The sequence below is a fragment of the Dermacentor silvarum genome, chromosome 6 (genome assembly GCF_013339745.2).
Source record: "Dermacentor silvarum isolate Dsil-2018 chromosome 6, BIME_Dsil_1.4, whole genome shotgun sequence".
NCBI classification, from domain to species: Eukaryota; Metazoa; Arthropoda; class Arachnida; order Ixodida; family Ixodidae; genus Dermacentor; species Dermacentor silvarum.
The window spans coordinates 64,649,730-64,662,946 of NC_051159.1; positions in this window are offsets into that span (position 1 = coordinate 64,649,730).

Consider the following 13,217-nt stretch of genomic DNA (forward strand, 5'->3'; position numbering starts at 1 on the left):
ACATTACGGCTGTTGAACTAGGTATACAAAGCCAAACCAAGAACGCGGAGGTTTCATATGAGCAATACACACCAGATGGATATCAAGTGGGATCTCCAGAAAGCGAGATCGGACCCTCTTTGTTTTTAAGGCGAAAGCCTTGGGTGGCTATGTTGGTGGTGCCCTTGGCGGTGACCGTGACGAAACATGACCGACGCCGCAAAGTGTAATAATACGTCTTAAAGTCCTCGGATCGACGTCACATTTCTGAGGGAGGTTCCTGTAAACAAAGTAAATTAGTGGCTTTGAAACAAAAATTCGGTAATCGAACCCGGGCCTCCGCAGTGCCAGACTCGCACGCTTCCTTGAAGCCGCTGCTGATCCATGGTTATATCTTACTAAAGATGTGCCTAGTGTGTGCTAGAGTGCACACGTCACGTGGCCACACAGACGCGCTCGTGGTAATACTCGCGCACTCGCCGTCATCGCAGGAAATTGTCTTTTGGCTTTAAGAGCTGTCAGGAGAGCTGGTGTATTATGGTTGCAAAAAATATTAAAAAATTTTTTTGAGAGATTAGTCTTCTGCAGGACTACAGACATCTCTGTTTAAAGTATATTTGTAGTTTGGTGTAAATCCCGTATAGGTTTACATTGTATTCCATGCACTTTTTCAACATGAAGGGCTAAAATTGCGCCCATGCTAAATTTCATTCTGTCTTTGGTCACATGCTTTTCTTCTCGTATTCTGTTTGTAAGTTGGCATACTGGTAAGGCAGACTAAAGTAAGGAACTTCGCGTCTCTCTCAGCTGACAGAATCACTTATTCCCTTATGCACAAAAGTTTTCACTGGCGTCTTATTAATTAGAGAAACGTTAACATGCTTGCGTGTCTTCTTTTTTATAGGCCGAGAGTAGGTTGATATACGGGTATATTAAAATATGGTTCACTGTGCTGCGTCCGATCAAGATTATAATTGAATCGCCTTTGCCTCGTGGACGTTTAGTCCGTTAAGTATGTTTTTTTAATTCTATTCAGCACCTTCTGCTGCTCTAACTCACGTCTCCATCTTTCTTCTATATAGGATTTATCTCCATTTCCACGCTGCTTAGGTGCAAAGAATTGGGAATTACCCAACCAGACGTCATCGAGTGGCCCCGCTTAGGGTGTTTCTATCAAATTTGTGTGTATTATGGCAAATAAAGTAGCGATACAAATACGACGAAATGTGCTTATTTTTATGTTTTTCACAGCCATACTTAGAGACTCCTATAGACGCCTCGACACAGGTTCGTTTTGATCTGGAAAAAAAAATCACGTTTCTTTAGTCTTTCCCGCAGTCTTACTGTTGAGACTGCCGCAAATGCCGAACGAGGCCAATTGAACTGCGTACTTTTACACTAATGTGTCAATGCAACATCCACGAGAATAACGTACGAAGAAGCAGTGGGCGGGAAATGCGAGGAAGTTTTCAGCCTCCCAACATTTGCCTCACAACTACTAGGGAGGCTAGTGTCTTGCGATGTTCCTCTGCTTGAATACTTACCATTTCATATCATCTGCACACGACAAGAATTGATGGGTCGCAGAATTGCTTGCGACATCTCATTGTACACGCTTGCCGCACCCGCACGAAAGTAGTCGGAGTAGAATCATCGCTGCCTGCTTGGAGTGCACGGTAGAGCGACGGCTAAAAACAAACAGCGAGGCTTCGGATATCAAAGTGTTTCCAAACAAAATCAATACTTCGATCATCTCGCATCCGATACCACTGCGTGGAAGGGAAAAGAGTTTCCGGAAATAGATAGGAGTGATGAAACTGGTGCGAGTGAAATATGGAGAGCGTAACTGAACCTAAGACAGCTATGCTTCAGGACTCGAATAAAAATAGAAAGACGGAATGCCAATTTATTTTAGTGCTTGTGCTTTCCTAAGAAACGGAGCACATTTTGAATGCTGTTATATGCGAAACTTAGGTGTAATTCAATTTTGTAAAGAAATACATTACAAAGAGTAAAAGCAGATAAAAGGCATTTATAATCTCATAGTTTAACCCTTCTTGTTTCCCAAGGAAATGTTATAACTCCAGCACAATTACGCGGTGGGTGTGTCTTCTCTTTAAGACTTCGCAATGACCCCGCAATTAGTTGGGACCATAAACCGTTGTTTGAACACATTTTCTGAAGTGTTCCCAAAAGGTCGAGGTATATTTTTCGTCCATGCGTAGCAACCTACTTTATGTGTTGTACGAGGTCAGTTGCCTGATTCAGCTGCAATGCAAGTTATTATACCAGACGATGACTTACCACTTAATCGTTGTGGCTACTGAGAGAGCGTCAAGAAATTCCTAACTCTTCCAGTGTCCTGTCCTAAAAAACCGCTTATTTACTATGGTGAAATAGAAAATAGTGAGACTGGGTTGACTGCAGCCGCAAGATGACCTGGAAGAATTAAGGCTTCCACAATTGAATTTTCAGGAATGTTTTTTTTTTATTGTTCTATGATGTCAAACCATTACGCGCGTGCTAAAGACACGCTTACCATTCCAACGGTGGCATCTACGTCCCGAAGCTATACTTGTGCAGCACCATTGTTAGCCGAATGGATCAATTCAACAATGCTGCTTTATATTGGGGTGTGGACTTCTGTGGGCCATTTCACAGCAGCGATACGTCTTTCAGAAGTGGAAAGCAGTACATCAATTTATATTTCTCTTTCGCGCTCTAAAGAGGGCAGTAAATCTGCTGTTGTCCGCGGCCTTGACCGGTACGGGTACCTCTAAACACAGAGATGCGCTTCACTGCACATCATGGATTCCGGCCAGAGAGCTACAGCGAGCTATTCATAGTGATTGCTGAAGAGGTGCCAGTGGCGAATTGTAGGCTACTCACTTATTGGGAGAAAGTCGCCGCACCTGATGCAGTTCTGACTGCCTCGCACTTAATAGTCGGGAAGCATCTCGTCATTTGAGCACTTCTACAGACAGAGAAAAAACACTTGTCCGACCATTCCTGCACGTTAGCTTAGACGACGAGTCTGTCACAATAGGGAAATGCTTGGGAGGCTTTGAGAGCCGTGAAATAATGCAATACTCCTTATTCCTACCCTTCCTTGGTTACAGGCCGCCCCGCCTTACAACTTGCAACCCGGCTACCTTCTTGTCATTGAGGACATAGACGCGTGAGCTGTGACATGGAAGAGTCGAAGTATCGCAAAACGTATTCTAGTAAGTGATGGTGGTGGGCGGTCAGCCTTAGTATTAGTGCCAAATGGTCACCCGGTCCGACGTTCTATACAGCGGAAATGGAAAAGGGCATGCTGAATGTGGCCGTGGGAAGATATCGAAACCGGCGGTGCTAGAAGGCGGCGTTGAGGACACGTGAATGCGGGCGATGGTGCCAGCGTTATTTGATAGATGACATAAGACCCTACAATAAACAGCCATGCAAAAAGGACACCTGAGACTTTCCCATCTTCAACAACTATCGTCAATTAGTAATACACAATTTACCATCAATGTGCCGCACCTCGTTTTCAGTGAAATATCCTCGAAAAAGAAGTTGGAGCCGCGAGAAATTTAAATATAAAACCGTCATCACAGTTATCACAAGTTGGGTTAAATTAAACCAGTTTTAGTTTGTTCATGATGCAACGAAAAATTGCACTGAACTTGTTTCGCATGCTACGGAGAGGCTAATTATCATTGCCTGTAGAGCTGTTGCAATAATATCTCCATGACAACCTATTTTTCCGCGTCTTGAGTAAAAGTTCGAATGGTGTTTTAATGACCTAAATCTAAGTACCTATTTAGTGCACCTAAATCTAAGTACACGGGTGTTTTCGCATTTCGCCCCCATCGAAATACGGCAGCCGTGGCCGGGATTCGATCCCGCGGCCTCGTGCTCAGCAGCCCAACACCATAGGTTCAAATATTTGAAAGTTCGAAAAAATAGAAGCATGAAGTTTACAAATTACTAGCTCTGCATCAAGAACAGATATCGCGGATTTGTAAACGGCATCCACAAGATCATTCAAAGTGAACACATTCGATATGTCAATTTATATCTTACGTAAATTCGCTACGTCGTGTACAAGGATTCTGCATATTACTAAATTTTTCGAGTTTCAGGTTGAGATATTAATTTTGTCCGCTTTACACGTACTATTATTTGCAATTCCCCGAATTGTGATTACATTTTTCGCTGCTGAGGTACAGAGTTGTAAACTTGATAGTTTCGTTTTCTTAAAGTTTGTGATTTTTGCCAATTTTAATAAAAATTCCTACCTAAATAAAAAATTCGGAACCAACAGTCACTAGATTTTAAGTTTTTATTTTAAATGCAACAAACCTTGTCAAATTGGTACTGTTGTTGTCGAAAGAAACGAATTCTTCTTTTACGTGTATTTAGACGGGATCTAAAGCGAAAAAACCTGCGAAAACCAAGACGCAGGACCAGAACGAGGCACACACACACACAGTCGCCGGACTTACAACTGATTTATTGAAGCATCCACTTTCTTTTATGCACCGCTCTCCCTGCGCAAGTGCGAAAAGCTGTGTATAAGCGAAAAGCAATGCGCAAGTGCACTGCACGGGCGCTTGCGCAGGAAAAGCGGTGTATAAAAGTACGTGGATGCTTCAATAAATCAGTTGTAAGTCCGGCGACTGTGTGTGTGTGTGTGCCTCCTTCTGGTCCTGCGTCTTGGTTTTCGCTGATTTTTTTTCGCTTTAGCACATGAACCAACTAGCCCAGCAATTCACGCTCCTTAGGAGCACCCGAGCTAAAGCTTCCTCTCAGGAAATAAGCGTACGTTTCAGCTATGTTATTGAAACAACAACAGCAGCAGCAACAGAAGTTGCGCGTGCATCAGAAGCGAAGAGAATATTCTTGTTACAGCGTAGGCTCTCGTGGGCTCATTCCATAGCCGTTTCGGTTCGCGATGGTGTCTGCTGCCACCACCTCTGCCGACGGCGTCCGGCGATCGTAACCGCTATCGCTGAAAATGCGAAAAAAAGTACGCGGTTCCCGCCGGGATCGAACCCGCGCCCTAAGCGTGAGAGCCAGATACTCTACCACTGAGCCACGCAAGCGCTTGCTATCGGGCACCGGAACAATGCGTTTTTATAAACGCAGGCGCTGTCGATCCGGGCCTCCGCCAATAGGTGGCGCCATCTAGTTAAGGCACCTGCAAACGGAGCGTGCGCATGCGCAGATGACGAGATGCCATTCAGACGAGGCACGCAAAAAAAAAAACGCTATCCCCAGCTTCCGTCAGTATAGTGGCGCCATCTAGTTAAGGTGCCTGCAAACGTCACAGGCTTGCGCGGCCAGGCATCATCGAGCTCAGCAGACTGCTGTGCAGAGAGCATTACAAACCGCACCTCGCCGTCGACGCCGGGCTGGCCGTTCAGATCGTTCTCGTCAAAACGAGGCGAAGAAACTTTGTCGCGGAGGCCTTGGTGTGCGTGGTGCCGAAATTGGAGCTACTCTTGAGCCGCTCCACCAGCTTACGCTGTGACTGCTGCGTGTGCCGCGCTGGCCTGTGACTTTTTTTTCTGAAGGTCTTCTTTATTGAGGGATTAATGCCTAGTGAAGCTGACTCCAAATCTCAGCTTAAATTATGCTAAGCGTAAACGAAGTACCCTAATACCCACCAATACCAGCAAAGCTTTTCTTTTAATTTTTGTGGGACGAGATCCTTATAGATCCAACATAGAACCCGAAACGAAAATATCAAAGCAATGTTGTATATATAATGCCTTCAGCAACCCACATGTATTGAGTTTGTCCTTCAAAGTTAGGTTTAGTGGGAGCAGATTGCGACAATAAATCATAAATCAAGCTTGCACATTTTCATTGATGAATACGCTGCCTTTGTTCAGTAACATTAGTGGCTCCTTCGGGTAAGGACAAAGGTGCCAGACAGAGTCGCATCCCAGTCTGATATGCCAAAATAGTTCAAATCTTTTTCTAATTTATTTTTCAATGTTGTAAACGATGTGTGCTATGTAGTCGAAGACAACTCAATCAGTTCTACAGCGAATGGTCGTGCCATAAAAAATCTGTACAATACCTTTAATAAATTACATCACAAGACACAATATACGGCAGTAGAAACAAGCATCGGTAGTTGCATTAATTTTCTGGGACGCATGGTGGTTACAATGCATGGAGGCTAGCTCTAGATCATGTATTTAACCGATTCAATAAAACACAGCTTCACTTAGGTTCTAACATGGGCGTTACATACGGTAAAATTTAGTTTTATCGATCGGAATTTTTTACTATTTAGTCCACTTTCAACAGGACAAACTTCTTATTAACAACAGCAGTTTTTTTTTTGTTTAGAGTGCCCATTACAAACTTTTTTCTCATAATTTTCTGATGCCCACAGCCAAGAGAAACAAAAAAGCTGTCGTTATGTGGAACAGCTGACTGGGTTGTTTGCTTCTTTTCTGCAAAACTGCCACCTAGTGTCATTATCTGTATGTATTCTCTAAGCCTATTTCTTTAACATTTCGTATTCCCATAAAAAACAAACACGGTTATATTGAATCAGTATATAAGCCCCTCCAATAAATGAATATATTCCTCCCCTTGAAAAAAAAAATAGCGAATAAGGCGTTTTCCCATGCATTCCCTTTTTCTAAAATTAGACTTGAAGGAAGAAATTATCCTCAAATGGAAGGCCTTTTCCGAGGAGAAGGAAAGTTTCGAGACACGTCACTCGCTTTTTGATTCCTTCTTGATTAATCGACCGTGCCAAGCCAATGTTTGTGGCCAATCTAGAAGGTGTGACACTGTTCACGCTGACCTCTCTTTCCTACTTTATCGGCTGCCCGGTGTATCTTTCCTCCGGACGCGTTAATGTCTTCCGCAGTCACCTGCCTTTGTTTCTAGAAAAGGCAAATTAAGAGCATTCACTTGAAGAGTCGTTGGATAAAGCAGTCCGGTTGTTGAATCTCATAATTCAAAGACAAAATTAGAGCGGTACCTAAATCGAAGCAAAGCGTTTTTGTGTGGGATTATTCAGCACCTGGAAGACCTCGTCCCCAACATATGAGTACACTAATAGCTCTAGAGAATGCAGTGACTAGATTCAACTGCATCTTTTTATTTATTTATTTATTTATTTATTTATTTATTTATTTATTTATTTATTTATTTATTTATTTATTGTTCTAGCTCCGGTGGGACTGTTTATCGTGACCGTTAAATTACGTATACCAGTTAGCAGTAGCTTAGCATCTATTCCCACACCTACGCATTAAGACGTAGCAATAGTCATAATTTAATGCCTAGTGCACTTACCACTAATTACACGTATCATTCAGACAAATCCGCTGAATATTGCATCTTTCCTGTCCTACTGCCTACGTTATTGGATGCCCATTTGTATATCAAAATTATCATGTTAGAACTTCGCTGACTTGCGTACTTGCGTCAAATTGGCTCTAATGAGTAGGTGGTACATTGCCACAAAGCAATGTCCGTTCAGTCGCTGTATCCACAAACTAAACCCGAAAGTTCGTTTACATAGAACTTGACTTCCTTAGGTAATAGAGCGATATACTCGTTAGTCAAAGTAGTTTTATTTAATGACATAGGTTTTATGTTTACACCTACACTAACAAATTTCCTTGATTAGAAGCGATACTGCATAATAGCGATGATTATCGCACAGCTATAGTACAACGCGGATATATATTGCCCATTGGACACCAGCAGCCTTGTGATCCTGCACATCGACATTGAGACGGTGATTTTTCGTGTGTTTCGATGAGACGCTAGAGCACCTTCTGTGTCATTGACCAGCTTTTGGCGCTCAACGACGGATTCTTCAAGCTCAACTCATCTTGTTAGATAGCAGAGTGCTGTCAGAGGAAACGTTTCTGGGACCATGGCCTACGCATTCTTGCGTGCGAAAGGCCACAAAAGGTGTTCTTCACGTCTTGAAGGACACTGGACTGCATGAACGCTTGTGACAGTGGACTTTCCTCTGCGACTGACTGTGTGAATGACTGACTCTTTATGATTTTTTACATTCACGCTCCTTATCTATACTTCCCCCTTCCCTCTCCTCAAGCGTAGGGTAGCCAACCGGGTACGTCCTTGGTTAACCTCCCTACCTTTCTCTTCTCGTTTCTCTCTCTCTCTTATCATCCCAAGTGCTGAATATTTGAATGTTGACCATTTCAGAGAAAACTGTATTTATCCACTCGATCCCTCACCCTTTAACAGGTATAATAAACGCGTAATGTAATATATGTGTGCGTATAATGTATGTAATCAACGCGAAACGTATTACTAGAACGCGTTTTGGCCTTAACTGTTGCGGTAAGCAAAGCAGCTTGTGCCACTCAAGTAAAATAACTTTCACACTATTCAATTGCCCACCTAGAATTCAGCGGGCAGCCACCTTAACTTGTTCATATCTCAGTAACTAAGGCCTCAGTAAGCCCACCGAAAAATGGGCATTAATTGCGTTTACACGCAAACCCATGACGCCGTACCCTGTTTCTCTCAATGGCCAGGCTGTCACATATCAGAAGTCTCTTCGCTTCTTAGGTGTGATTATTGACAGAGACCTTTCATGGAGTCCCCACTGCATCTAGCTAAAGTGGAGACTAATTTCAGTTGTTCATATAATAAAGTTCCTGTCCGCGAAAACCTGGGGTACATCGGGAGGGTTCAAGCTGCAGCTGTACAGGACAATGTTTCTGAGCTTTTTACGTTGCAGCTTGCTGGTGTTGGTGAACACATGCAAAACAAACATTGGCACCCACGAAAGTTTGCAAGGCCAGGCTCCCCGCACGTGTCATTGACTACCTAGGTGCGCCTCGACTATTTCAATAATCATGATTGCCAGAGACTGCTCGATTCCAAAATACTTCACAGTTGACAATCTCAGAGCACACATTCGACGTTTCTGCAGCGTCCCCAGGCATTATATTGCTGATTTGCTGACGCGAAGACCTCAAGCCACATATTCAAAACTTGTTGCGACACATGAGGGCTGCCTTCCGTAGGGCTTCACACCAGCAACAAGCCCACTGTTATCACTTTGGTAACCACGACAACCACAAGTACACCTCACAATTCGGGCAATTGCGAAGACCCACCATTCGACAGCCACTCTACGACAGTTGACATTGTCATTACTGAACGAAGCATATGAACAAAGAACGCACATTTACACCGTTGGATCTCTCTCAGCCACCAGCTTCACAGGCGCTGTTGTCATCCCGAACTTACAAGTCACAATCAAGTTCAAAGTGTCCCACATAACGAACTCTACGGGAACGAAACTTGCCGACCAGCGTGCTGCTGTTAATTACATCGCACGAGCAAAATGTGGAGGACGCTTAAGCTTCGCCTTTGAGAGTAGAACGCGATAGCATTCAAAGATTCCAGACTGCTTCTCACGCTTCCCGGCAAATGAAGCTTACGTAACTGTTATGTTTACCGGTAAACGATGGCGGCGAACACTACGCACGAAGGCAAGCTTCCTGGTAGCAACGCAGCCTCTTGCGTGGGCCGATCCCGGAGTTAGCGCACAGCCGCGCCGACAAAATGACATCATTTTCATGGTGCTGTTATAGTTTCACACTTTTAATATTTCAGTCTGAGGCGATTTACCTTAGCAGGCATGCGCTGTCGGTGTTCTTTTTTGTTCATGACATTTATTTGTGGGCTGTCATTCTCAAAATTCTGAGGAATAACTTTGACAAGAATGTAAGGGAAGGTATGAGCAACTTTAGCGGTAGAATGGTGTGGAAATATAACCCGCATTTACCGTATGTCATACACCAAGGCATGGCATATATGTGCCATGCCATACCTAAATATATGCGGCTATTCTCGTTCGCGGGAAGCCGTTGCCGGCGCCGATGCCGGACGCAGACACCGAATTTTCTGTGACATTGGGCCCTTAACGCTCTACCGTTGAAACCTCAAAGGTGAGTCGTTTTTAAAGCGATAGCATTTAGGGCCCCATGCCGCGGAAAATCCGGCGTAGGCAACCGGCGTGTGATCGCGGGTGGCAGAGAAAATTACCTAACCACATTGACCGCGCAGGCCCTCCACGTGGTGCAAGGTTTTGGAGACCAAAAATTGATTTTCTCACAGTGAAATTGGTCAGAAAAATGGTAAAGTATGACTTTACCCTTCGGTGTCAGAATTGCCGTCGGGTTGTTTACCAAGCGGCGTCGGATTGTAATTTGAATGTACAAGAAACCTAATTCTGCTACGAGGAAACTGAAACACAAACTCATTTTCCAGCATTTCTACCAGACCTGCGCGCGTCGGGGCAATAGCAAACAAATAATAAAATAATAGAAAAAAAGGTGCTAGGGCTTTCATATTTAATATACACCACTTATATTGTCCCTAGAAAAACGTCTTTTCAGCAATGCATTTCAGTTTAAAAGTGAAGCAGAGTTAAAGGGATCGGTGTAAACTTGGTCTTTGTAAGGTGGCTTTCCCACGTTAGTGTTGCGGTGAATGAAGCCTACTTGCCGTATGCGAACGATGCGATGCGAACGGGTCCCAATAACGCTATCGCATTCTACTCTTAAACGCGGAGCTTAAGCGTCCTGTAATTTTTGTGACTCCAAAGCAGCCCTTCAAACTCTTCAGTCAGCCTTACGACGCAAGACCCATGAACAACTGGTGTTTTGAGAGCAGAGGTCTCCATCTCATGAAGATAAATGGCATCATCTTTCAATGGCTTCTGGGGCACTGTGCCATCGTCGGAACGACCTCGAGGATGCCGCCCGGTCAGTCCAGAAATGAACGCAGATGGTTCCCATTTCCTTGTTAAAGAAAGACGCTGCGATGCGTCTTCACTTAATTGCTGCAACCAAGGCTCGAACTTCGTGGAACACTCCGATTGCCTCGAGCTGTCGTCGCCACCGGATTGATCCTACATTGAAAACGCAGATTCCATCGCCACTCACCCGCTGTGACGCAAGTTTACTGTGCCGCCTCTGGTTAGGAGTGGCTTTATTAAGGAAAGCGTACCCATTCATTGTAATGTCTAGAGGCCGGATCTTTAGGCATTAAAGAAGCGCGTTTTAGGCGCCAAAAATAGGCATGCAAAACAACGTTTTAGGCCTCCAACGTCGTAAATATAGGCACAATAAATCTTTACATAAATGCAAATTATTTCAAACGAAGACGTGCGCGACCTGTATGTACGACAATAAAACAAGAAATGTTATTGTATATGATGGCACAAAGGCGCCAACAGATGAACATAGCCGTGCAATTGCCCCATAAAACTACTGAACTAATGAGGATCAATTGGCTTAATTCTACAAGCACACTGCTGATATTCATGTTGAACGGCCACTGTACTCGAGCGTCGCATATAGTGAAACAGGCACGAAAAAGAATACTTGAAAGTTGGGAATACTGATTAAAAAAACGCTACTTTATGTCTGCCTGACGCAATTAAATTAAGACACAACAAAACAGATAAATAATAAATGCAAGAGAGACTACGATTTATTAAGAAATTAACATGTTGTTACTTGAGGACTGTTAGGCACAACTCTGCCAATTTTCTCATACACAATGACATTATCCGAATTGTACAGGCAGAACGTCCCAACACTGCCAAATACACTTCCGCCCATTTGAAGTGCACATGTTTGAAGAAATCTGTTTAGAGGGCACGCGGAACGTAGTATAAGAATCACTGTGAAGATTGTGGAAACAATAGCAAGCTACCACCATCTCCACATTTTTGGATTCAAAATTGTGCCTCTTGTCACTGAGAATGATGTTGTACGCTGAGAAGTAATGCTTGACGGCGGTGAACACGTTAAAAAGTAAACTACGAACAAAACAAAAGCCGCCAGCGCATCACAGTTTTCTTCCTTCTTTTGCTCTTCACTCTCGTTTCGCCTGACGGCTCTCCGCGGTTTCGCATTCGCCAAGCGCTCGTGCTATGTCAGCGCGGCGGCGTGTGCTGGCTGGCGCCTGCCATTTCACTGCTGCTAACTGTTGTTTTCCAGGAGTTGGTTGAACTAGAGGACTAGGTTAAACCTAATAGAGTTCCGAACAGTCAATGTTGCCCGGTAACATGAATAACGGTCTCTAACTGCACTCGAAAGCGAAACTTGAGGGTAAATAGTGTTCATATAGGCCCCGATGTTGAAAATAGGCATTTATAGGCATTTAGGCACAAACGCCAATATAGGCATTTATAGGCACTATAAAAACACTATAAAAGCCCTTCTTAACCTCTAATTCATGCTCATATATCAAAGTGGGGTGATAGGAGCGCAAGGAACAAGAAAGGCATTTGCCTAAAATCCGGTCTTTAGTAATGTCAGATACACCTATGTGTGACTCATGCAACTGTGAAGAGACGATCGAACACGTCTTGTGTTCTAGAGCGCAGCTGTTAGGCGCTCGTAGTGGGACTCCGGAATAACTTGGGCCACCTCGGCTTTTTTAACGTGCACTCAAATCTAAGTACAAGGATATTTTCGCATTTAGCCCCCATCGAAATGCGGCCGCCGTGGCCGGGATTTTATCCCGCGACCTCGTGCTTTGCAGCCCAACACCATAGCCACTAAGCAAGCGCGGCGGGTGCAAGACCCGCGGAAAGGAAGGCGGTGGTGCTTCGCCGGGGCATAATTTGTCTTGTTATGTGCTTATCGAAATAGGCATGTCGGCGCTCCGTTATGAATTGCAGGGAATGGAAAGCTACTGATGCAAAGCGTGCGCAATTAAGAGCGCTGCTGAAAGAAGTCGCACATCCTGATACGCGTTAGTTTAAGCTGAGGAAGAGAAAACGTAAACATAGTATTTCCAACAGCAATATAAGACAACGTGTCGCGGGGTATTAAATGTAACTTGATTTTCTGCTTTTCTTTCCCGCCTTTGGGTAGATGCGAAACCATCGCACGTGGAAACTATGATGATTCAGTGTCCCTTCCAAGAAACGTGATGCGCTGTCAAACGGTGCCAGACTACTGCCTGTTGAAACTCTACTCCTGTATCTTTCCCTTCGCTGCCACAGAAAATTGTCCTCGAATATGTCAACGCCATGAGCAAGGAGCACCAAGAGGAAGGCAGAAAACAACAGCAGGACCCTCTGAAGGCGGGCGCCTCGCTGAGAGATGGCAAGCCGCCCTCCTGAGCGAGGCACCCGAGGACCAGGAGTGGCCCGTGCAGCGGGCCAGGGCTATTGCGGGGATCTCGAAAGATTTTTTCTCCGGCGATGG